Here is a 27,965-nt window from a genome sequence, read left to right on the forward strand (position 1 = left end):
CGCAGGTTCGAATCCTGTCTCGGACATGGATGTGTGTGATGTCCTTAGTTCAGCATAAGTAGTTCTAAGTTTTAGGAGATTAGTGACTTCAGATGTTACGTCCCATAGTTCTCAGAGCCATCTGGACCATTTTAGCCAAATTCGAAGGCAGGGGTGAGCTTGTGTAGCACCTGGAAGAGGAAGGCGTCCTATACCGATAGAAATTATTGATGAGACCGCAGCTGCTGCACCTGACCATGCAGCACGTGCCCCGGGTAGTGCTACTGTTCGTACTGTCGCGAGAATTGTCCATCTCACAGTCAACAGTATGGAAAATTTTGCGGTATATTTTACACTGTGCCCGACAAGATCAAGACGATGCAGCAGTTTAAATCTCATGATCCGCAGGTACGTTCTGAATTTGCTCTTCGGTTTCTGGCACGGATCGAAGTTGGTGGCACGTGTCTGGGCAATACAGGGTGTCCACAATGAGACTCCAACATTTTAATATCCTATATCATTCTCATTTCAGATGGTGGACCTGTGAATCCTGAAGGGGCAGACAGAGCAACTTAACAAGTTTGTGGTGTGCAAATTTGATACGCCAAGTGTCCGTAGTGGAGCTGCAATCAATTGTTTTAGCAAAATGGAGGGTATGAAGGAGCGTGCACACGTGGTCTGGTGGTATGCAGAGACAAAATCGGCGACCCGAGTGCAAAGAAACTTTCGTCGAGTTTACAACAAAGCGCCCCCGTCGTTCAAGACTATAAAGAAGTGGTGTGATCATTTTTTGGCAACTGGGAGTGTTGCGGAAGGGCATGGCAGCGGTAAGCCTGGGATCGGCGAACATCATGTGGAACAAGTGCGGCGGTCATTCGAACAAAGTCCACAGAAGTCAGTGCGACAGGTAACACGAGAACTTCGTATGAAACGTTCAACAGTGCACAGAGAGCTTCATCAGCGATTACGTTTCTACGCATATAATGTGCAGCTTGTGCAAGAAATCAAGCCGATGATCGACCAAAGCGAGAAGAATTTGCATGTGTCATGTTAGATCGCATTGCCGCGGACGAGACATTTTTATCACGCGTGATGTTCACTGACGAGGCACCCTTTCACGTGTCAGGGGCTGTCAATCGTCACAATGTGCGCATCTGGGGGTCCGAAAATCCACATGTACCTGGGGAACACATGCGCGACAGTCCGAAAGTTAATGTGTGGTGTGGTTTGATGACAAATCGCATTGTCGGGCCGTTTTTCTTTCAGGAGCCGACTGTGGATGGAGCCATCTACCTGGACATGTTGGAACAATTTGCCATGCCACAGATAACAGACCTGCAGCCAAATGTGATGTTTCAACAGGACGGTGCACCACCCCATTGGAGCCTTGATATCCGAAAATTTTTAAGTCATATATTCCCGCAACGATGGACTGGCCGTGGAGGTCCAATTCCTTGGCCGCCACGTTCGCCCGACATAACCCCCCCCCCCCCCGAATTTTTCTTGTGGGGTTATGTGAAAGACCGGGTATACGCTACACCAGTAAAGGACCTGCAAGACTTGAAACAGCGTATAAGAATTGTCACCAACTCTGTCACAGAACAAATGCTCCCCAACACATAGCACGAAATCGATTATAGACTTGATATTCTTCGCGCAACCCGTGGCGCCCATGTCCAAGTGTACTGAACCGTCCACCTGTGTATGAAAACTTGATGAGCTGCTGTATGATTTCCCTGTATTTGTTCGTCAATTAATTGTGTTACCTCTCAGATTATACGAGTTCAAATGTTGGAGTCTCATTGTGGACACCCTGCATTTTGTGCACTGACAAGGCACATTTTCACATCAAGGTGCAGAGAGTACAGACAACTGCCGAATCTGTGGTACTGTTAAAACGCGTGTTCTGTACGAACAACCATAGCACTCTCCGTATGTGACTGTGTGGTGTTGATTGACAAGCTCCTTTATTCTCTGTCCGTTCTTCCCTGAAATGAATGCAGTCATATGACCTGTCAGGTTTGCACACTGTCTAATCCTCCGTCCACATGTGATTGCTGCTTTGGAAGAGTGCAGCTGTGTGGAAACCACTGTTTTCAAGCAAGATGAGTCAACACCACATGTCGCTCGCGCAGTGAGTCTGCTTAATATAATCTTCCAGGAACATCTTATCTCCAGGATTTTCCCGGTGCATGGCCTACAAGATCACTTGACCTTAAACAATTTGATTTTTGGCTCTGGGGATATCTGAAAGTGCGCGTTTCCCAGTGACACGTTTGAAACCCGATATGAAGGTCAGTATAGAAGAATGCGTTGCTCAGACTATAGCGGAACTCCTGTGGCAACACATCACTTCGTTTTACGCCTACAGCATCTCGTCGACATCTCCGGTACTCATACCGACCAAACTGTGAAAGGAGTGATTTATAATAAATCGAATATAATGTCTTTCTCAGTTTCTTTAAATTTTCTGCCCACTTCCCGTTTCAAATCGGTTACGCAAGTATACATTTCTATACGTCTTTCAGATAATCACCTGGTTACCAAAGTTTGAACTTGTTTTTTCCAGGTTAAATCGGTTCCACATTTACGCTTTAGAATATCTGCTATGTTTAGCTATTGTACGCTAATTACAACCCACACTGGACCTCTGTGAGTAGTAGTACTTCAATTGTAGCCACCTGGTACATGGCGTTTATCACTGCAATGTGTAATTGGTTTGACATCGTTATGAGTCGTAAGGTAGACCAAGAGGGTGCTACGAGCAACGGAACGACTGAAAATTGTCTCTGACAGTTGACATGTGCTGAACACGAAAAATCATTTCACTTTTAACATGTGTACATCACAAGTTGGTAATGCTTAAATACTGATAATTTACGAGGAGGATGAGGAATTGCGTGGAACACGTGAAACGATACAAATTATAGAATCCGTTGAATAATCGACGACAGGATAACGTTCTACAAATCGGAGCGTAGTTTGAACGTGGTAGGGTTTCTAAGCAATCTGAAGGGAAAATGCTTAGGCTCAATCTATATATTACGCCGGTCAGTGATTATAAATCGAAATTTTGGTTAGATGACTGCAGAGTAATATCAAAAGCAGCAGAAAATGATAAAACGGAAGTAGGATTCGTTATTAAGGGGAAGGTAGGTTACTTTGAACAGTTCAGTGATAGGGTTGTTCTCATCCGAATCGACAGCAATTCAACACTGACAACGATAGTCCAGGGATACATGCCGACGTCGCAAGTTGAGGATGAAGACAGGGTATATGAGGATACTGAAAGGGTCATTCTGTACGTAAAGAGAGGAGAAAATCTAATCATCATAGGGGACGGGAATGCAGTAATAGGGAAAGGAGTAGAAGAGTTGCGGGAGAATGTGGGATTGGTAGCAGGTATGAGTGAGGAGAAAGGTTAATTGGTTCCAGCAATAAATTTCAGCTAGTAGTAGCTGTTCAAGATTCACAAAAGAAAGAAGAATATCAGGAAAAGGCCGGAAGATTCGAGAAGATTTCAGTTACATTACATCATGATCAGGCAGAGATTTCCAAATCAGATACTGTATTTTAAAGCTGTAGTTCTCTAAGGTTATCGACAGCTCAATAAGAAATAGCTCAGCAGCCAGTTCAGTTGAAGAGTAAATAACATATCTAAAAGTGCAGTCACAGAAAACTGAAAGAGAAACATAGGTACAAAGAAGGTAACCAGGAAGAAACCATGGGTAATGGAAGTAGTACATCAGGTCATAGTTGAAAGACAGAAGTACGAAAACGTTCAAGTACATTGAGGAAAAGAGAAACACAAGGCACTTAGGAATGAGATAAATCAGAAGTACAGGGAAGCTAAGGTGAAATGGCTGTATGAAAAATGTGAAGAAATGGGAAAAGAAATTACTGTCGGAAGGACAGACTCAGAATCGAAACAACCGTTGGAGCAGTTAAAAGCAAGGCTGGAAAGTTACGACGCAAAGGGAATTACAATGATAGAGAAGAGAGCAGCAGAGGGGAAAGAGTAGACATAAGGCCTGTATGAGAGGGAAGACTTATGTATGATTCTGGCGGCGTACCATCTGACTTTCCGAAAAACATCATCCACATATTTCCCAAGAGAGTAAGATTCGATAAGTGTGAAATGTTTCGCTCAGTCTGCCTAGGACTTCATGCATCCAAACTGCTGAGAAGAGTAATATACAGAAGAATGGAAAAGAACACTGCAGTGTCTTAGATGACGATCAGTTTCGCTTTACGAAAGATAAAGGCACCAAAGAGGCAGATCTGACCTTGCAGCTCATAGTAAAAGTAAGGATAACGAAAAATGAATTTACGTTCGTGGTACTTGTCTATCTGGAAAAAGCCTTCGACAGTATAAAATGGTGCAGCATGTTCGAAATGCTGAGAAAAATAGAGGTAAGCTGTAAGGAAAGGGGGAACAGTAAGAGTGGAAGATTAAAAAGGGTGTAAGACAGGGATGTAGACTTCGCCCCTGCTGTTCAATCTACACATAGAAGAGGTAGTGAATGAAATAAAAGAAAGATTGAAGAGTGGAAATGAAATTTGAGTTGATGTATTTTCACACCGCCACATCTCGTCACATAAAACACTGATTTGAGTAATGAAAGAGGCCAAGAGTTATTTACTTGCCAATGTATAATATTTAACCACGCATTGTAATGATGTCGCTTCATTTCGTAGATTCATTCATTCAGATTAGTTATCTTTGCAATTTTTAGTCAATTTTGTTAAAGTGCAAAATTTTTATTGTTTTACTGCAGTTGTCTGTGTATGTTCTCTTGTTGTCATTCTTGTCATTCAAATCAAAGATGGTGGAAATACACCATTGTTGACGGACAGCAGCGTTGTCTTCAATTGTTTACATTTAGTGGAATCCGTATTGCCTCTTTCATGTTGCGCTATTCAATTTTCATTGCCGCCGGTGACAGTTTGTTTTAGTTAACTCAGCGATAGACACCCCGTGTGAGAAGTACAGCAGTCTATATAAATACTTTACCAGTGGTTATCTCTCGAAATCTTTGGTTGCAAACATGGCAGGAGACAAGCGAGTGGATAATTCCGCATATGAACTTTCTGAAACAAACGCGGATAAATACCAGCTCCGCTCGCGTGTAATTTCTAATCGCCCGGAGTTCCGGCATGGCGTGTTAAATATTGAGGACGAGGAGCACGAGCTAAAAGTCGGACAAACATCGCAGATGAGTCAATTGGATAAACTTGACATGTGTATTGAAATGCGGCAGAGAGATACACGCGAACGTGATGAGAGGGAAAGGCAACGCGAAGAGAAGGAGAAGGAGCGGGACGAGAAACAAGCCTTTTTATTCTCCAAGTAAGATCGGACACGGAAACTAAATTTGACTCTATGGCAAGTAACTTGAAGACAGATTTAAGAATTAACTTGAAGGCAGACTTAAAAACAGAAATTGGCTCAAATGGCTCTGAGCAATATGGGGCTTAGCATCTGAGGTCATCAGTCCCCTACAACTTAGAACTACTTAAAACTAACTAACCTAAGGACATCAACCACATCCATGCCCGAGGCAGGATTCGAACCTGCGACGGTAGCAGTCGCGCGGCTCCGTACTGAAGCGGCCACTGCGGCCGGCAAAATCAGAATTAAGTTCGGTAAGGGCAGATGTACTAACTGAACTTTACTCAATAATAATTTGAAGGCCGAATTAAAAGCGGATATTGGTAAACGCGGATGACAAATGGTTACACTAACGGCAGAAATCGACTCAGTAAAGGTAATATGGAAACCAAATTTGGTACAGTGGAAAGTGAGATAGATTCGGTAAAGGACGAACTAAAAGAAGGACTCAAACATGAAGCAGATGCGGTTAAAACCAACTTACATGCGCAAATATGTAGTAACAATTCCACGGTAGCAGAGAAAATTGTGAAGTTGGAAAGTGGCATGAAATCAATTGCCGACCGACTTCTGCTTCAAGTAACCACTTGCCAGTCTGAGGTGGCGAAGACATTGGAAAAATACAAAGAAATGTCTTCAAAGGTCAATAAACTTGAAGACAATATCAAGAAAGTAGGCGATAAAATGACAGAATTGTTATATGACATGTCTAAGCTGCATATTGAAAGTAAAAAAAAAGCATGGCTTAGTCACCTTACACCACAGAACTTAATAAGAGATACAAAGATTGGGTGGAGACGAAAGACAAAGAAATTTCCGACAAGGTAACGAACGAGTTCAAAGACGCCGTAAAATCAGCCACATTTGAAGTCTTAGCTTCTCCCAGAAGTTCAGGAGACACAGTCTGTAGTAAGTTAGGGCAGATTCGACGAGTCTTCATGAGAGATTTAGCAGAGTGGAAACGCAAACTTGACGGTCAAATTGAGACAATGCAACACCGCTTAGATGATGTCCAAAACAACGACGCAGAGGGCAAATCCCAAAGCAAATTACTAACCGTTAATACCTCGCCGGAATATTTCGACCGCCAGCCAACAAGCTTTCACACGATCGGTACCGAAGCAGGACTATCAGCCTTTACAACCGGAACAAATCGCTCAAGTATCACTCGCGAATATATTGAAAGAAGAGAGCGTATTGATACATAGAGTCTTTCAAACATTCATACCAGAGAAAAGAAAGATTCACCCTGTCGTATTTTTAAAAATATTTTCTGTTGTATTCCCACAAAGTTGGTCGGACCGCCAACGCATACAGTTTGTTATCGGATTCATTCAAGGAAAAAATGCGTTATGGGGAACAGAGATGTTCGATAGATGTCATACCTACGCTGAATTCGAACACCAATTTCTGCATTAAGTTTTGATTCACAGGAGTACAGCAGAGACTTCGGAAAGATGTGTATAATGCCGAATCTTTTCATGCCAAATTTGGGAGTCTAAGGAATTATTTCAAGAAGTACTTGTGGACGATTCGCTATTGGGATACACCAATCACCACTAAAGGTGTAATAATGATTCTCAAGTCGAAGTTGCCTGTGTCGATAAGGGAAAAATTTGTAAACGTTCCGGATGACAACCAGGAGATGTTCTTATCCGTGTTGGACAGTTTAGGCCTCATCCATGAAGACGTGCGTGTTCAGAACAACCACAATTACGGATATCATACGCCAAGCGTACAGGTCGCCGACATCCATGGCAGCGCGAGTTTGAACAGTCAGGGTAGCCAACAGCGAAACGCGAACTGGCAGCCAAGCGACGGAAAGAATCATGGCAACTATAGGAATGGAAACCAGCGGAACAGACGTAACAATAATTACAGACCCCATTTATAATGACAATCATAAAACCTATGACAATGGCTACAAACGAAATAGATAATGCATCGGTTACCAACGTAACAACTACGGTGGGAACCAATATGGCAGCAGAACCAAGTCATGCAATACCAACAAAATGCGCCACCATAGCAAGGAGCGAATGCAGATAATCAGCAGCAGTTTGAACAAAATCAGAAGCTACGTGGGACATACAATCCGCCCATATTCTACACCCAACAACACGCCGAACTTTAATTTTACCAACCAAACTGAATTCGTACCAACGGGAACATGGTAGCCAAGCCCTTCCGTAACGATAACTGAAGACAACAGCACGAGCGCCACATCAAATGGTAGTAGCCCAATCCAAATGAAAGCGGAAAACTAGAATCAGCTAGTCCAATCCTCCATGGGTTGGCTGCGGAATGGTCACGGGGCGACTTCATCTCGGAGTCAATAAATCTCATACGCTAAGATCAGAACTCAGATATATGTGAAGAATTAATCATAGAAAATGTGACTAAACCAACAGAAGACTTATGGGAAGACCGAGTACAAGCTTCTGGGCAGATATACATCGCTGATTTACGCATCATTATGATTATTGATATAGGTGGGAACGTTAATCCAATGTCGTCGTGTGTTTCCAGAAAAGTATCTGCATTAGTCAAAACACCAACTTTACATTATCAAGTATGTACAGTCACTGGTGCTGACAGTTCCATGATTCAAAGAGTAAACCTTCAAACTCAGACACCAGTACGAATAGAAATAGTGACAATCGCATATGTAGTTCAAATGGCTCTGAGCACTATGGGACTTAACTGCTAGGTGGTAGCCTTTAAATCGGCAACGGTCCGTTAGTATACGTCGGACCCGCGCGTCGCCACTATCAGTGATTGCAGACCGAGCGCCGCCACACGGCAGGTCTAGAGAGACTCCCTAGCACTCGCCCCAGTTGTACAGCCGACTTTGCTTGCGATGGTTCACTGTCAGCAGACGCTCTCAATTGCAGAGACGACAGTTTAGCGTAGCCTTCAGCTACGTCATTTGCTACGACCTAGCAAGGCGCCATATTCAGTAACTATGTCTTCTGAACAGATATTATTTTGACTCATGTACCGTCGAGAGCGACGTTCAACATTAATGGATTTACGTTAAGTATGAAACTAATTACGTCCGCTTTCTGAATTCTCATTCCTTGTCATGTTCCAGACCTCACGTCAGTATAGTTCTTCCCTCCTCACGCCAGCCTGCGTGAGCTAAAACGCGTGCACTTTGGCCACCATTCGTAACACTGTGTTGGCTCTTCTGCCAACACAACAGTATGTGTCATGGGGAATGACCATGGCGAACTCAAAGCCTCATATTATCCCTGGCTTGGTAGAAAATATGCTTGAATGTCTCATTAAAATATGGAATAAGTCTTGCTGTTGGACGTCTGTTAGTTCACGTGATTCCATGGTTTTCTGGATTATTTCTTCTTGAGACGATATTTTCTCGTCTTCTTTACAATCGGCAATGTGTTGGCTGAAATGCAACAGGTGATCGTTGCGTACTTTACACTTCCTGTACAGTCTGCGCATCAAAATATGACATTGTCGATCTGCTACTCTTATCTTGTCACGCAAAAGTTGAACCATAATTGCTTTCTCGTTGACTGGTAACTTGTATGTCCCGTTATAAATATGAGTTACTGCTCTTGTCTTGCGGAGATACTCCATACCGAGTATGCGAGGAATGGAAAGATTTTTCACAACTAAAAACACATATGCGATGCCGGCCGGAGTGGCCGAGCGGTTCTAGGCGCTACAGTCTGGAACCGCGCGGCCGCTACGGTCGCAGGTTCGAATCCTGCCTCGTGCATGGATGTGTGTGATGTCCTTAGGTTAGTTAGGTTTAAGACCACCTATGCGGTTCCGCAATCCAAGAAGGCAGCCGTCAGAGACGAGATAAAAAAAAATGATCAAGTGGAATTTGTTAGCCCGTTATAACTGATAGTTAACAACCTACCCCACATGTCAACCGGTTATACGCCAGCAGAAATAATGTGGAATCGAAGGGAACGCAACTAGTGTTTCGATCCGATACCTAAAATTCAGATTCATGAAGAAGATAAACATGGTTCAAATAGCTCTGAGCACTATGCGACTTAACTTCTGAGGTCATCAGTCGCCTAGAACTTAGAACTAATTAAACCTGACGAACCTAAGGACATCACACACATCCATGCCCGAGGCAGGATTCGAACCTGCGACCGTAGCGGTCGCTCGGCTCCAGACTGTAGCGCCTAGAACCGCACGGCCACTCCGGCCGGCGATGAATAAGAACTCGATGAAAAACTCAAGACAGGCCATGATTTCACTTATTGTTCATGCGAATATCAGAAAGAGAGCACACGATAAGAAGATTGGGAAATAGGTATCGGTAGACTACAAACTTAATGAAGAAGTATTAGTGAGGGCGCATTACAAACCTTCATCACTCTACCGTCTAAATAAAAAGTGGAGATACTTGTACAAGGGTTAGTAAATTATTTTGCGCAAACCACACATTTGTTGCTATCTGATAGTCGGTCCAGTGACTGGAAGAATAAAGGGTCTATGCCACCATCAGGACATTAAGAAGTATGCTTCGAGCCGAGGATATAATAATGACCATTGAGTAAGATGTTGCCGACACATCTACAAAAAGACCGATGAAAGGCAAGAAGAAGAATGAATCCACGAGTCAAGGCACTGCCGCACAGAAAAGAGAAAAGAAGAAAAGAAAATTACTAAAGAAAATCGTCGACCAGATTTACAGGAGAAATTATCGGATTAGTTTTAAGTTAGTTATTATGAAGATGAAGTCCTACCAGACTGATGGTCATGAATGCCGATTTATATTGAGGTTCTATTTGAATACAAAGGAAGGACGTAGCCGGTGAGCCGACTTCCGACATTCTACATGATGAATTTTGTTAGATGTAAGACGAAGATAATTTTATCCGAGGAACAGACGGCGTGACGCGATGGAGAGAGTACAATTATTCCTATCCACCGCCTGTAACGACAGATCTAGAAGCGCGGATGAGGAAAAAAACTCCAACGGCAAGTCAGATAATGAACCGCGTGGACAGAGCGGTAAGAACAAAAACAACGCAACGTAGCCTACGACGTGACCCTGATGGCAAACGCGCACGGAATTTATCAGTCACTTGTCCATTGAAAAATATTTACGGATCGCCGCGCAAAGCGAATACTATACAGCGCAGGAAGATGGGATAATGCGACCACCTCTGTTCAAAATGAAAGTTTCCACAGTTAAACATATGTTCAAGCTACTAGAATATTGAAGCGTTACAAGAACGAAGAGCAAAATCTTTTGCTATTTATCATGAAATGTGCAACCAATACAAAGAAGTGACACTTGAGTCAACGAATTTAAATATGTACCGTTCTACTATTAGAAGCCAAATGTAAATACCGTCACCCACGAGGAGGCTAACCTGATATAGACTTTGTAAATAAAATGTAAATAGATAGAGAATAGTACCAGAGGCAAATTTAGAAGTAATTTGGTTTCATTGGTACTTTTGATGTGGCAGAAGTGTCACCGAAATTTTTTTGTCTTCTCACTATGTGTATATGTATATATCCATAAATTCCTACCTATCCTATTCCCATCCTGAGTGAGCATCAGTAGTTGAATGGAGGACATGTAAACGGAATGCGAACACACACTGGATGCAAAGGTTTCTAACACTTCGCGTACCTTTCAAATTTCTTTTAATCCTTTCAATAACTTTCATTCCGCGATCGCGTATTTTGTGATAGGATTTCTCACCGCGATTAGTCAGTTTATCGGTCATTTCTCTTCTTTATTACTTTTATCGACTAGAACACATGAAATTGAAAATCCGAATGCCGTGACAGTTCCAGCTGGGTAAAGTCATGTTCTCGCTGTTGCGAGTAGGCAATTTATCTGTAGGCACACAATTCTCTCTAATGCACACTCAATTAAAGTAAATGGTTTAGAAATCATAAACAACAATGTAACGGAAATCTGTAAAAACCGCATTAATTTTAAAGAGTATCTTTGAAACAGAATTCAACATTAAAATTACTCTGAAAGCGAAACCGAATGGCTGTACCGACACCAAAAGAACTGACTAGTAAATAAACTGTACATACTATTGATTAAGCAGACATTGTGACTAGTAGAAATTTTAATTCGTAAATTGAAACGAACGGAATATGGACATGTGCACTGCTCATGTCAATCAACGGGTGACAAAATTATAGGCTAAACTTGTATTTTACTCATGTGAATCGGAAGTGACTAAGTTCAAGTGTATAATCACCGATTAACGCAAAACATCACAAGACACGTTCGGCAGCGAGAATTACAACCAGTGCTACGAATTTTCACTCCAATGCGCATGCTGAAAATTTTAAATGTCCGTACCTGCAAGCGAGTCTTGCAGTTTGCAGACGACGAACCACAGCAACGATCCGAGGACACGAAAATGAAGTTCGCCCTGTAGTGAGCTTCGCAGATGCGTCGAACACACTCACGATGCAGACAAGTAATGAGTTATCAACGAAAAGACAATACTTCGAAGGCAGCTTAGCTAGGCCGCGCATAACGGCGACAACCGCCATGCCTGTACTGCGTGCGAACGGCTAGGCAAGTTACGGCAACAGTGGTATGCGTCGCCTCTGACAATGAATGTTAGCTGATTGACTAACTGCCGCGCACCCAGCGGCAATTCAAAATATGTACATGAACATTTCCCCCCGAATATAGAGACCTGTATGAAAATAAATCCATCCAAACTAAGGATTTACGTCAAGCACCGTGGGTACACTAAACACGAGCAGTGATATAGTCATTTCGGAGCGAAAATAACATATTACTGAACAGTGTATAAATGAAGTTAGCGAGTACTCACGCTAGCCTTGTAAATCTGGTGTTCACTTTCTTATCCCTTACGCTATTAGTGATGTAAGCTTATTGTTAAGCAGAACCTAACTCAGGTTTTCTTTATTGTTACATGATAAAAAATCCACCAAAATGAATAAACGTCACGGACATTTATCTACATGGACGGACATTTAACATAATGAGACTCCTGCTTCCCAACGTCCTTGTCTAGCCCACCTAATAGTACCAAGTTGCGATTGGACAGCCGGCCGCGGTGGTCTAGCGGTTCTGGCGCTGCAGTCCGGAACCGCGGGACTACTACGGTCGCAGGTTCGAATCCTGCCTCGGGCATGGGTGTGTGTGATGTCCTTAGGTTAGTTAGGTTTAAGTAGTTCTAAGTTCTAGGGGACTTATGACCTAAGATGTTGAGTCCCATAGTGCTCAGAGCCATTTGAGCGATTGGACAAGACCACAAACTATCATCGACAACTCACACTGAAGAACGTCGAAGTGTTTTGTGTTCGTGGGTAACATGGAAAGTTTATTAGTGTAAATTAAAGCAAAAGGCAAACGCCGCGCAAATACAGACAATGATTAGTGTATAAGCCATCTACCTCTGATTTCCATGTTACATTATAAGTTCCTCTCTTTTCAGCAGGACCAAATTTATTAAGTTTGAGAATATGAAGGCTGTATCAATCTGTTGTACAATTATTTTTCAAGGAATGAAGATCACCGCCTGTCCATTAACAGACGAACATAAATGACCGTGGCACCGACCGCAATGAATTGAAGCATAATAATGCGAAAACAATGGACCTTAAGGTCGAGGCATAAACACTTCTATGCACTTATTTGATAAATATTATGGATATCATGATGTAAATGTTATGTTAATTAATCTATGAGTGTGATTTTGACAATTTAAATGAATGCATGTACAGTGTGCAACTACATCATCACTGGAATTACGTGTGGATCACGAGACTCCAGTAGGAGTTCTCGTTCTCCCCACCGGAGGCAATGAGAAGTTGTATTTTCACACCGCCACATCTCGTCACATAAAACACTGACTTGAGTAATGAAAGAGGCTAAAAGCTATTTATTTGCCAATGTATAATATTTAAGTACGCATTGTAATCATATTTTTGACCAATTGCAAGGAGAAATGAATCCAGCGCCACTGAGGCACCTTAGAAACTATAGCCTAATTCAGAGCACATGTAAACACTTCGATATTAAAGACAGACTCTGAAGACATTTGAATATTAAAAAAAAACAAGCACGCAACCCATCGTCCACCGCCGGACGATCTCACTCTCTTTTTATCTCCTGTATAATACGCACGCACCATTACATAGGCGTCATTATAAGATTTGTAATTTTTTTCAATCTACACAGATATACTGTTATTTTGTTGCATGTGAGACTAGTATTCGTGAAAAACGTAGAGTGGTTAATGAATGAACATTTCTACGTGATTTCTAAACTTTTCCAACCACTCAGGCTCTGTCATTGTTCCTGATGTAAGTGTTAACGTGTTACATGGGTTTTAAATCCAAGCTCACAATTATAGTGTCAATTACTCTAAATTTGTGTTTGCTTTGGTTGTCGGACAACCTTAATCATTTAATTTCTATATGCCAAGTTTTTTCCACATCGCCAACTGTCTCCGATGTGTCATTGTGTGGACAGAACAGTCGAGGGCAACATTAACATACTACTTATATTCCCCCCTTCTAATATTCTTCAAACCCAATTTTAAACTGGCCCTTAAGTACATTTTCAGTGCGAGTGACGCCCGAGAATTTCTTAGCAAACTTCACTTCTCAAATCGCACATCGCTCGCACAAAGTCTCGCCCTTCCACAATGGTACTTTCTGAACGGGAAATGGAGCCAGGCAAGTGTATGTGGCTTCCGCTTCTCGATCTGATTCGTAATAACAATATTTACTTACATCAGAAATTGAAGGTGAAAGAATATAAATGATAAGATTCGCTGATGACGTTGGTATGCTGAGTGAAAGAAAAGAAGAATTACAGGATCTGCTGAATGGAATGAACAGTGTAATGAGTACAGAATATGTATTGAGAGTAAATGGAAGAAAGACGAAACAAATGAGAAGCAGCAGAAATGTGAACAGCTAGAAACTTAACATCAGGATTGTTAATGAAGAAGCTGAGGTTAAGTAATTCTGCTAGCTATGCAGTAAAGAGGACATAACAAGGAGACTAGCACGGGTAAAACGGGCACTCCTGGCCAAGAGGAGTTTACTGATATCAGACAAAGACCCAATTAGAGGAAGAAATTTCAGAAAATGTACGTTTGAAGCACAGCATTGTATGGTAATGAACCATTGACTGTGCGGAAACCGTAACAGAAGAGAATCGAAGTATTTGAGATGTGATGTTACCGAAGTATGTTGAAAATTAGGTAAGCTGATAAGGTATGCAATGAACAATGAGGAGGTTCTGCGCAGAGGAAAGGAATACGTGGAAAACATTGACAAGAGGAACGGGAAAGATGGTAGGACCTCTGTGAAGACATTACCCAATAATTTCCGTCGTGCCAGAGGGTGCGACAGGGTAAAAAATGGACAGGTACATAGATTGGAAATAACTGAAAACATAGATTGCAACTGCTAATCTGTGACGAAGAGGTTGACACAGGAGGAGAATTCGTGGGGAGCCGCATCAGTCAGAAGACCAATTGACTCAACAACAGAAAAAAAGTGACTTGACTACTGTATAAGGTAAAAGAAAGTTGCTCATTACTCGAGGTTTGGGAATGAAATGGAAGTCAGGCTTCTACAGATCGCACGATAGACGACTGTTACACAAGATTTGCTACGTCGAACATCCGCAACTGAGAGGCATGATCCGCTTCAGTAGTATTAATTTTTATTTAATCAGTCGTAATTTAAGTTAATATTAGTACAACTGCAGAGGCTCTCTCTAAATTAATTAGATGACCATTTGTTGAAGCAAACTCGCTCAAGAGAACAAGCCATACACGTAAAACAGTGATATATTTGAGAAAGTATCAAGTACTCAACTTTTCAGTTCAACAAAGATTTAAAGTAACTACTTGACACCAAAGTGTATTCCAATACGAACTCTGACTCTCATGACCAGAGATGAACAGCAAAACAGCGGAATATGATATGGGAGGGAAAATGACAAAGCAGTACTAACCACGATTGGTACAACTAAAACAGTGGCGAAACCACGGTGGATCTATCAAGAAGCACACCACCTTACTGATAAAGGATGAAAGTATAACAACGCAGGACAAAAGCTGTGAATGTTGATATGAAACGGCGTAAAGAACGAGAGCAGTGAGGCTATGTCAGCGTGAACTACAGGAAAGTATAGTAGATTGAGAAGGGATATTCGTTGAAAAACAGACAATTGTATGAAGAGATTAAATGGTATTCAGAAGAAGTAAGAAGTGAACCTATGAAGTGGAGATAGGAGATATCTGACATTTAAGACTCAATAACATGTACATCGTTTTGGTTCAACTGATTTTTGTTGACTTAAAACCAGATTTAGGGAACAATATGTACATAATAATTAAAATAAACAACTGTTGCAGGTTGTATACGAGTCGTAAGCTCTAATACTGTCGGCGTGACATTCCACTGGCGCCACTAACAACTTATGTTGCCAATGTCGATTCGATCTTGTACCGCGAGCTAAAGTCTTTGGTCGAGGTGTGTATGTTGTTGGTTTGGCGGGGACTGGGGCCCTATTCTATATCTTTCCGCCATTGTAGCTATCGTTTCGCTATGCGTGCGCAGTGAACGGTCTTGTTTTCGAAGGAAAGTTCCAACATTATTCTCTAAGCATTTCGGAAGTAACGCCGAACGGTCCCAGCGAACCGAAACGCTGTTGTCAGTTGTCCTCGCGCCAACCAGTCAAACGCAATCTCCCTTAGATTCGCGCATGTGCAATGCAGCTAGCAGCCGACACAGGCACGCTATTCTACACAGTACCGAAAAGTGTAATTAGAGTACGTAATACTGTTCGAATTTCGCTGACCATGTGCCTCCATGAACGCATGATAACGACAGAATATTGACTGTGTTCTGGAAACTGTCATAATTGTCACATTATGTCATTTTATTCTCATTCAAATCGACACCTTGTTTTGGATTTTACATTTCGGAATATTAGTTGTGAATGGAGTGTAGTACCACATTGTACGATTACATGTACAGAATCACCCGAAAAATTCGTTATGGTTTCTGTTTTCCATCGTTCCTTAGTTGCTTCAAAATTCATGGAGGTACGTTCCGTCTATGAAACTAATTTGAAGGCAGTTTGTTTATTGCCATACTTATTTCGTTTCTTTAGTCATGAAGATGCGTCACAAATGACAGAAGCGAAACGCGTATGGCAATAAACAAACTGCTTTCAATCAGTTGCATGGACGGAACACATCAACAGGAACCCGAAAAATTGTCTAAGAGACTGTCAAAGAACAAGAACATGGATAGAATCTGGTTGTAACTTCCTCCTAGAGATCCACATGGTGAGGTAGCGTACTTCCCTACATGATAATCAACGATTTTGTTCATAAAAACAAAATTCAGGAAAACGCCTTTTCGAGAGCGTGTGGTGAGTGCAGCTATGTTCGTTGTAGTTTATAACACGCATCTGATGAATCAAAATGTTTCATGTATGGTGAAATAGTCTAAAAATATTTTGACGGGAATCTTCCATCTCTGTCTACTGCTGTTGAGGATTCGATCACAGATAAATTCTTGTGACAAGCTAAAGTATAAAGACGACTGCTGCTACTTTCATTCGCAGTAATGTAAATTGTGCTCTTAGATTTTGACTGCCCACACACTCGAAAATCACTATGTATTCAGAAAAAATGGTGAAATATTTATGACAAAGAAAAATATATATGTCATTGTCAGCTATTCACGCACAGCAGTTTAATCTTTCATTTCTTAAACAAATGGGAGTCACGAAATCGAAGATACTTATTACTGAGAAAGCCCGCTCTTGCGTGTAAATAACAACGAACATATCAGAAAAATGGTTAACTTCGAAAATTGACGAAGTCTGAGAATGTGCCCGCCCCCCCCCCCCCCCCCCCCCCCACCATGAACCATATGGACTTTGCCGTTGGGGGGAGGCTTGCGTGCCTCAGCCATACAGATAGCCGTACGGTAGGTGCAACCACAACGGAGGGGTATCTGTTGAGAGGCCACACAAACGTGTGGTTCCTGAAGAGGGGCAGCAGCCTTTTCAGTAGTTGTAGGGGCAACAGTCTGGATGATTGACTGATCTGGCCTTGTATCACTAACCAAAACGGCCTTGCTGTGCTGGTACTGCGAAGGGCTGAAAGCAAGGGGAGACTACAGCCGTAATATTTCCGGAGGGCATGCAGCCTTAGTGTATGGTTAAATGATTATGGCGTCCTCTTGTGTAAAATATTCTGAAGGTAAAATAGTCCCCCATTCGGATCTCCGGCAAGGGACTACTCAGGAGGACGTTGTTATCAGGAGAAACAAAACTGGCGTTCTACGGATCGGAGCGTGGAATGTCCGATGCCTTAATCGGGCAGGTAGGTTAGAAAATTTAAAAAGGGAAATGGATAGGTTAAAGTTAGATATAATGGGAATTAGTGAAGTTCGGTGGCAGGAGGAACAAGACTTTTGGTCAGGTGAATACAGGGCTATAATTACAAAATCAAATAGGGGTAATGTAGGAGTAGGTTTAATAATGAATAAAAAAATAGGAGTACGGGTAAGCTACTACAAACAGCATAGTGAACACATTATTGTGGCCAAGATAGACACGAAGCCCACGCCTACTACAGCAGTGCAAGTTTATATGCAAACTAGCACTGCAGATGACGAAGAAATTGATGAAATGTATGATGAGATAAAATAAATTATTTAGGTGGTGAAGGGAGACGAAAATTTAATAGTCATGGGTGACTGGGATTCAAGAGTAGGAAAAGAGAGAGAAGGAAACATAGTAGGTGAATATAGACTGGGGGGAAAATGGAAGAGGAAGCCGCCTGGTAGAATTTTGCACAGAGCATAACTTAATCATAGCTAACACTTGGTTCAAGAATCATAAAAGAAGGTTGTATACATGGAAGAATCCCGGAGATACTAAAAGATATCAGATAGATTACATAATGGTAACACAGAGATTTAGGAACCAGGTTTTAAATTGTAAGATATTTCCAGGGCCAGATATGGACTCTGACCAAAATCTATTGGTTATGAACTGTAGATTAAAACTGAAGAAACTGCAAAAAGGTGGGAATTTAAGGAGATGGGACCTGGATAAACTGACTAAACTAGAGGTTGTACAGAGTTTCAGAGAGAGCATAACTGAACAATTGACAGCAATGGGGGAAAGAAGTACGGTAGAAGAAAAATGGGTAGCTCTGATGGATGAAGTAGTGAAGGCAGCAGAGGATCAAGTAGGTAAAAAGAAGAGGGCTAGTAGAAGTCCTTGGGTAACAGAAGAAATATTGAATTTAATTCATGAAAGGAGAAAATATAAAAATGCAGTAAATGAAGCAGGCAAAAAGGAATACAAACGTCTGAAAAATGAGATCGACAGGAAGTGCAAAATGGCTAAGCAGGGATGGCTAGAGGACAAATGTAAGGATGTAGAGGCTTATCTCACTAGGGGTAAGATAGATACTGCCTACGGGAAAATTAAAGAGACCTATGAAGAAAAAATAACCACTTGTATGAATATCAAGAGCTCAGATGGAAACCCGGTTCTAAGCAAAGAAGGAAAGCAGAAAGAGGGAAGGAGTATACAGATGGTCAATACAAGGGCGATGTATTGGAGGAAAATACGTAGATTAGACAAGAAGAGAATAGCAGCTTTCGGTATGTGGTGCTACAGAAAAATGCTGAAGATTAGATAGGTAGATCACATAACTAGTGAGGAGGTATTGCATAGAATTGGAGAGAAGAGAAATTTGTGGCACAATTGGACTAGAAGTACTGGGAGATGAAGAAGCTTGCACCGGATAGAGTAGCATGGAAAGCTGCATCAAACCAGTCTCAGGACTGAAGACAACAAAAACAACAGCAGCAGAATGTGTTACAAATAAGAAAAGGAGAAATTATATTTCGGTACCTATTGGTATGCGAAACTATGACGTATGAGACCGGAGTTCGTTGTCTTACCCACTGTGCCACTTTCAAGTCACTTGGGGGGCAGTGCTTTATTAAACGTAATTCCATTCGAAAGATACGCAGGCTGACTTCGTTGCCGAATGATGAGGGCGTAAGCCGTAAATCCACGAAATTTGGGTGGTTTCCGCTATCAGGCGTCACGAAATTCCTTTTCATTGTTACTTAAAAGTTTTAAACGCGTTGCGATAATTACGCGAAGACACAAGTAATTTCAACTAACATTCATTTGATACATGTTGAAATTTAATGATTTTGTATGCTCTTAATTACGTGAAAATAACGGGTATTTTGTGATAATATTGACCGACACTTTTTTGTATGTTATAATCATTCACAATAACAACAACACAAAATCATGTTTCTAACAAAGGAAAATAGTCTATTATGAACTCACTTTCCACCCAGACACATCCTGGTGATTATTCAGTATCACTAAATCCGAAGCTACATCCACTCAATTTGTTTAAGGGAACAAATTCTAGGTGTAAGTAAACCACACCGAACCGAATGAGAGGGCCATACTGAAATCAAAAACCTCTCGGTACAGTTGTCAAAAAATTGGCAGGAGGACCGATCGGTACCAGGTCTTAGAGGCTTACTGAATAGGAACTTCGGATAAAGAACCGAAAACGACGTCTCTTCCGACTCTAACCTGCTGCATCGATTGGTATGAACGATACAGAGTAGGACCCTGGAGAGACCAGTTGGCTGATGGACTCGTGGATGGCAAGTTTTGGATTTTGAGGGGACTCCGGCTGTTCAGCGTGGGTCTCGAGGAACGTAAGACTAAATCGATAAGAGGCAAGCCTAGCCATCTCGCTTTTAAGAATTGGTAGCGGCGCGAAGACAGGCGGACGTCGTGTGCAACCTAGCCGTCAAGTTCCCAACCTACTCTGCAAACTTAAGGTCTACGGCGCCTCGGCGATCACATGTGTGCGGTGGAGGCAAATGGCCCTTACTGGAGTCTTGCAAGTGGCGGCTCCTTCATATACGTTTCTTTATTTTCAGTACTTGATATTGGAAGACCAGGCCTGTTTTATACACTACTGGCCATTAAAATTGCTACACCACGAAGATGACGTGCTACAGATGCGAAATTTAACTGACAGGAAGAAGATGCTGTAATATACAAATGATTGGCTTTTCATCGCATTCACACAAGGTTGGCGCCGGTGGCGACACCTACAACGTGATGACATGAGGAATGTTTCCAACCGATTTCTCATAGACAAACAGCAGTTGACCGGCGTGTTACTTTTTGCAAATTGTATTCTAGGCTATATGCCATGCAAGTGTAAGAGTATTCCCTGTGATATATATATATATATATATATATATATATATATACATATATATATATATATATATATATATATATATATATATATATATATATATATATATTGCCTGGCCATTCTTGCGTGAAGCTTTATATGCTCCGATTAATGTTCCCTTTTCATGTGTGTTGGCAGGGCAGCTTTGACGGCAAACGAAGCGTTCGTGTTTCCTGGGCTCGGAGAAGAGGCGTGTTTGTTCGTTGGCACGTCGTCTGGGTTGAAAGGCAGCCGGCCGCCTCCACCAGTCGCATACCAATCGTAAAATCACATCGCATCGTAAAATTTATCGTGTCGTGTCTACCCGGCGAACTGTCGCCATTTATGCAGGATCCAGTAGCTAGATCTGTTTGGTGAACGTAAAGAGCTCAGGAGATTGACAAGCCGGAAGCCTTTTCCTCAATACAGCTCTGTAACTGTTCTTTTAAAGCTGGCACTCTTATTACTACTTCTCAGGGCGTTAAGTCTTGTTGCTTGTCAGTATAAACTGCCGGACCTTACCTTGGTCCACAGTCATAAACTTGTGAAATTTGGCTGCTCGTTCCTTGTTAGCTGTGATAGCCCTCTGCGCCTCGCGGGATTAGCCGAGCGGTCTACGGCGCTGCAGTCATGGACTGGGCGGCTGGTCCCGGCGGAGGTTCGTGTCCTCCCTCGGCATGGGTGTGTGTGTTTGTCCTTAGGATAATTTAGGTTAAATAGTGTGTAAGCTTAGGGACTGATGACCTTAGCAGTTAAGTCTCATAAGATTTCACACACATTTGAACATTTGATAGCCCTCTGCTGTAGCTCTTAGCTTACTTCCAATTTTGTGCAACTGTATATTTATTAAGGGTTGTTGTTAATCTTTGGTTGTAATATACGGATGTGCTTTTACGTTTAAATTTTATAGCCTCCCATTTGGTCTGCTTCAGGGACTGAGTATTTTATTGCTTAAGGCATTCTCTTATTAAGGGTTATGCATTATTAAGCGGCCTTGCAGCAGCTACAATCAGTGTCGTTTCTTGTGATTGTTCCAGTATTTGGATGAATTTTGTCCGACTGTGTATCGGTTACTTATGCTTGCAGTTTGTTAGTACTTTTAACCGCCGTTACTGTAATGCGTCCGGTTGATAAAATTACAAGGGTGAGTCAAATGAAAACCTTAAATTTGTATTAACAAAAAAAAAATTTCACTCCGTTATCCTGTAAGTTGGTAATTGTTCTACAAACAGCGTGCAGAATGGCCTTTAGGTAGCAGCACAGAGCAGATGCATACATACCGTCGCAATAACATTATAAAGATGGCCGCCCCACTTGCAACTTGCACCAGGGAAGAGCAGCGTTCTGTTATTCGGTTTTTGCGTAGTGAAGGTGTGAAACCTATTGAAATTCATCCACGAACGAAGCGTCAGTACGGTGATGCTTGTTTGTCACAGCAGCAAGTATACGAATGGGGTAGGAAGCTCACAAATGGTGTGACTTCAGTGGAAGATGCTCTTCGTTCAGGTCAGCCACAACGAGTTGTGACTGCACAGAACATTGCAGCAGTTGAAGCCATAGTGCAGGAAAACCGCTAAGTGACACTGAATGACATTACAGCATGTTTACAGAGTAGTCATCGGTCAGCACAGCACTTTGTGCATGATGTGCTCCCGTTTCACAAAGTGTCTGCAAGATAGGTGCCACGGTAGCTGACTCCTGAAATGAACCGGAAACGAAAAGAGCGAGCAAGGAATGGCGCCATTCCTCATCACCAAAACCAAAGAAGTTTCGAACAGAACTATCAGCAGGGAAGGTTACGCTGACTCTCTTTTGGGACGAAAAAGGCGTCATTTTGGAGCATTACACGCCTAGAGGGACCACTGTCAGCAGTGCATCATACACAGATCTGCTAAAAAATCATCTGCGGCTAGCAATCAAATCAAAGCAACGTGGATTGCTGTCACCAGGTGTCCTTCTGCCACAAGACAATGCAAGGCGCAACATTGCCCGTACAATTACAACGATCACAAATCTGCATTTTGAGTGTCTTCTTCATCCACCATACTCACCATACCCTGCCCCAAGTGATTTCCATATGTTTGGACCACTCAAAGACGCAATGGGAGGAAAGAAGTTCCCTTCTGGTGAAGAGGTACGCCACGCTGTGCATGAGTGGTTGCGCGGACTACCAAAAGAATTTTTTTCTAAAGGAATTTATGCACTTTGTAAGCGCTGGAGGACTTTCATTGAGCGTGGAGGAGATTATGTTGAAAAGTGATACAGCTTTGTACCACTTCTGCGCAATAAATAATATTTAAAAAATACTTAATGTTTTCATTTGAGTCACCCTCGTATTTACGGAACTTACTTGGATCGACGCCTAGTTGACATGACTTTCCTTGTTTTTGGGAACTCTGTGCTTCCGATTTTCATGTTCTGCTTTTAATGATATAACTGTTAAAGTTCTTTCTAATGATTTGAGCCTGTTCCATCTTTGGTCATAATTTTGATTCCTTTAATAAGTTTTTAAACTAATGACAAGTGTATGGTTGCAACTTCCTTGTTTCTTTCGTAGGCTATCCAAAAGTTAGTCCTGAGGTTTCAATATGATTACGATGTTATAATTCGAGAGCTCATAAATTTGGTTGATAACTGTCTAACTGAGCACTAGTAACTTACATTTTGCAACAAACATATTTTACATTGTAAATTACAATGTATGCACTAAATAATATTAACCAGAGTAGATGGTTAAAATAAACAATATTGCTGTATTACAAGCTATATTGTTGAAATTTCTGAGGTAAGTAAGGTATAAAAAAATTAAACTATTTCGTGTTTAAAATTTCTGTGTCAGTATGTGTAATTGTGGCGTCTGTCGCTATGTGGCTGGTTGACTGCATCAAACCGCCGCAATGACACATACTGCTCCACTAAATCGAAACACAAGAAAATTTCCTATTCCTTACCTTGCTTACCGCACAAACTTCAATAATGTAACTTGTAATACTGTAATACTCTGTGTTTTGACAAAATACTGTGTTTAACACGGCCCAGTCCATAAAATGTAATTTACAATGTAAAACATGTTTGTTGGAAAACGTAGGTGCTCAGTTACACAGTTGTCGACCTCACAAACTGTGGCATCGTAGCCATATAATCTGTAATACCGTAAGACTGTGTATTTTACTTATTGTATGTAATATTGTCCACGACGCAAATTTAATTTATGATGTCAACAAACATATTTGTTCCACAACAAGAAGGATGCTCAGTTTAACACTTTCTCAGCTAGTGTTAAGACCTCAAAAACATCCTAATTATAATCATTTCACATTTAATATTTTGTAGTTTAATCATTTATTGTGCGTAATACCGTCCATTGGGTAGAACGTAAGTTCAACATTAAGAAACAACACTCTTTGTAAGTAAATTGTTTCTTTGCTTATATTGTTTTCTTAATTAAGAGCAACTGTCACTTTCAGACGCTAGTCAGTTGTATCCTGAAGATGGTACAATAAGCCGAAAACTAGTTTGAAATAAACAGAAATCAGTAGAACAAACACAGTGTACTTTTGATTCAGCCTTGTGTATAGAGTTGTACTAACAAGAAGTAACGGAAGAATCCATGAATGAGAAAAATATGATAATTTGCAGAAGGGTGAACTCATGTACGGCGCAAGAGGAAAGTAGTTGTAAAGTACAGTATACAATGGAAGAAGAGATAGAGAAAGTAGTTAACACCGTAACAGACACTTCTGCTTACTCTTATTATGAAACGATGAAGAGAGATTCATTGAACATCTTCTACACAGTGCTGTCGCCTTGTTCAGATGCGAGCATCTTATATTTTGACAACATGAAGTTTCTGTTCTCAGTGCTGTACGCCATAAGCAAGAGCTTCCCAGAATTTTCCGAAAAGAGATCTCTACGTTTATTATGTTTTCCCTTATTCAGGAATGATGGTCTGACTAGCGACCATATATAGAGTTCAGTAATATCGAATCCAATAATGAGCTCGCCACAGATGCAAAAATTAGTTACTCGCCGGTATTGGGCGTCCCACGCGCTTCGCTCTAATGCAGCGCGCGGCTATTGTATGCGCAGCAGAAGCGTCCTGGAAAAAGAGTGCGGATGTTGGTATTCGATACGGAATAATAGCATCTCGCCGGCACCGCGACGCGCCGCGCCCCGCCGGGCTGCGAGTCGGTGGGTCGCTTTTGTGCGGAATGCGGCGCTGCTGGCTTAACGAGCAGCGCGGACGCGCGCCTCATCGGCGTTTCCATTGCCGACTCGCCCGCTGAGGGTGTGAGGGCCGTGGTAGGGGCGGACGGGGGACACAGGGTGCGGGGGAGGCGCTACGCCTCCGGGAAACATTTCATTAGCTCGCATCGCACTCCCGGGTACTGCCGGCCCAGCTCCGGTCACTGAGGCCCGCTCAGCCTTTTGTAGCGGCAAGTGGATAACGTGTGCAACGAACCTTCGCATCACTGAACTCGAACTTGTGCGTAGCCCGTCTTTTATCCGTTACTTCTGTAGCCGTGATATGCAGCCAGTTTTGGTGCACAAACGAACACCAGCGAATGTACATCGTACTAAAAAAAATACTAAAAAAATGAATGCCACATGCGAATACGAACAGGCATCGGCTGTATAAGGGAATGACGACAGTGAAAGTTTGTGTTGCATCGGTACTCGAACCCGAAAGTCCCACATTACACGAGCGGTCGCCTTAATCGCTTTAGCTTTCCGTATACGACTCATGGTCAGACCCAGATGTACGTGTGTTGTTTTACCTGCGTTACAAACTGTACTCGTACACACACTACGTGATTCCTGTGCAGGGGAGTGTAAGCGGTCAATGAATAAGGAATTTATTGCTAGTGCACTCGAGCAGATTTAACTTCTATGGAATGCTCACGCGCTGCCTCAGAGGTAATAATTTTGAGTTTATTCAGAATTACTTTTCAGGGCCATGACGGAGCAATGCTGACGTCCAGATGTATCAGTTTAGATTCACAGTCACTTAATCATTGAAAGGTTATATATGAGTCACAATTTTATTGAGAGGTTAGTCACATTTTATTCCGAGGTTACGGAAAGAATTTATCTGTTGGGAGGTTACAGGAGACCGTTCTAATACAAAGTCGCTGTCCGGTATCCGCGGATAAATACGATATTTCAATGCCTATGTTGTTAATAAGAGAGATGCAATGTTCCTCTGGACACGCATGAAGGTCCATAGGAACAGACATTGTATTGACTACAGCCGTTATGAAATAGAGGAAAAACGTATACAAATTGAAATAGCAATACGTACAACTATCAGCCGTGTAACAAAATGACGGCAGTGAAAATTTTTGCTGGACCGAGACTCGAAGCTGGATTTCCCGTTTTACGCGAGCGGTCGCCTTAATCGCTGTCGTCATCCCTGCACAACCCACGGCCAGACCGAAACTTGCATATATCGTCGTTCCTGCGTCACAGCCTGGACTCGTTCACACATTATGTAATTCCCGATTTATCCTTCGATACCGGGTAGCGAGATTCAATTAAAATGTCCTCCACTGTATGGGAATTACCTAATGTGCGGCGCAGAAACGGCTTTAAGCGGAAGTTTGGGTCGGGCCTTGAGTGTTGTGTGGATAGCCAAGGCAGGTGGTCACGGTAGCTCAGCGTATTCGGTAAGAGGGCTGACTGCTGTCTGCAGCCGGCCGGCGTGGACGAGCGGTTCTAGGCGCTACAGTCTGGAACCGCGTGACCGCTACGGTCGCTGGTTCGAATCGTGCCTCGGGCATGGATGCGTGTGATGTCCTTAGGTTAGTTAGGTTTAAGTGGCTCTATGTTCTAGGAGACTGATGACCTCAGAAGTTAAGTCCCATAGTGCTCAGAGCCATTTTTTTTTGCTTTCAGCAAAAAATAAAAAACTTAAGTATTAAATGATGAACTTGAACGGATGTCATGTGGCGTCCACCCACCTCAGATGACAAGAACAATGACGAACAAAATGGAAACAAAAAACAAAGGATGGCGGTTAAGTTGAATGTCGCATAAAGTGGGAAATCCCGGTTCGAGCCCCAGTCACACAGAATGTTTCATTGCTGGCATATCCTTATAGACTTCTAAGTATCCCTCATTAGGAATACATTTGATGTATTTCATTGCAGCTGTAGTCGCCACAGTGCCTGTTCCTTGCCTCGTTCTTCATAACAAGACGGCCACTACAATTACCGTAATGCATGTTTTGAGAGATGATAGCATGGACCAGAACAAGAAAAATGTGCTCAGAAAACATGGTCACTATAATGCATACCTTACGAGCTGTCAACACTTCTACTATCCACTGCTGTGAAACACATTTCTACTGTTGTAAAGTCTGTGCTTTTACGAAGATCTATAGAAAACATTAAACATATGAGTAACGATATAAAACACGTTATTTTGTAACAGTGGAACAGCAGACCTAATTTAATCTGTTTGCTATTACATACGATGCGTAGTTGTGAGCCATCACGAAACACATTTCTTCTGCTGTAAAGTCTGTGCTGTTTCGAAGACCTACAGAATGCAGTAAACAAAAGAGTCAAGAAATAAGAACACGTAATTTTTTTAACTGTGAGATAATAGAGCTTCTAATGTAATCTGTTTGCTATTACATACGACGTCCTTTTCGGAGCCATGGCCAAAGGAAATGCGCAATTTGATCCCATTTGTAATAACGCAGGGTTCTGTCCAACGCCTTAGGGAAACACACACTCTCTGAAAAACTCCACATCGGTCACGGATGCGCTGGCAGCCACTGAAGAGGTGTTCCTGTAATGTTTGTACATCATTTATGTAACTTTCATGCTGCCGTGTACAACTTCGTACTCTACGATAGGGAGGGGTGGGCTACAGAGTGGTCATAGGAAAGCAAGATAGCAGAAATGAGTAAGGAGCAATTTAACATACCAAGTAGAAGATTTACTTAACTTGTATTTTTCCAAGTGGACGGAGACATTAGGAGTAATGGGGTAAGAAACAGAGTCCAGCTATTACAATGGCAACAATGATGGAGTTGGAGCAGCGACTAGGAGACTGCGTAGTATGCAGAAGCCAAGTATCTCCAAGAGCGGCTGGGGAGAGCAGCTGGCAGAAGGTTCTCGTCGTACCGAGCAGTAGAGTCGTGGATCAGCGGGTGTGATTCATTGGGTCCACCAGATCCCGCACAACCACTATCGGCGGCTCACGAAAACGTGCTGTTCCATTGCTATGGCGTCTGTGGGCTGATATTGATACTTGATGCCCGTATCTATACCTCACATACACCAGAGATTTCAAGT

Source organism: Schistocerca nitens, chromosome 6 (assembly GCF_023898315.1).
Source record: "Schistocerca nitens isolate TAMUIC-IGC-003100 chromosome 6, iqSchNite1.1, whole genome shotgun sequence".
Lineage (NCBI taxonomy): Eukaryota > Metazoa > Arthropoda > Insecta > Orthoptera > Acrididae > Schistocerca > Schistocerca nitens.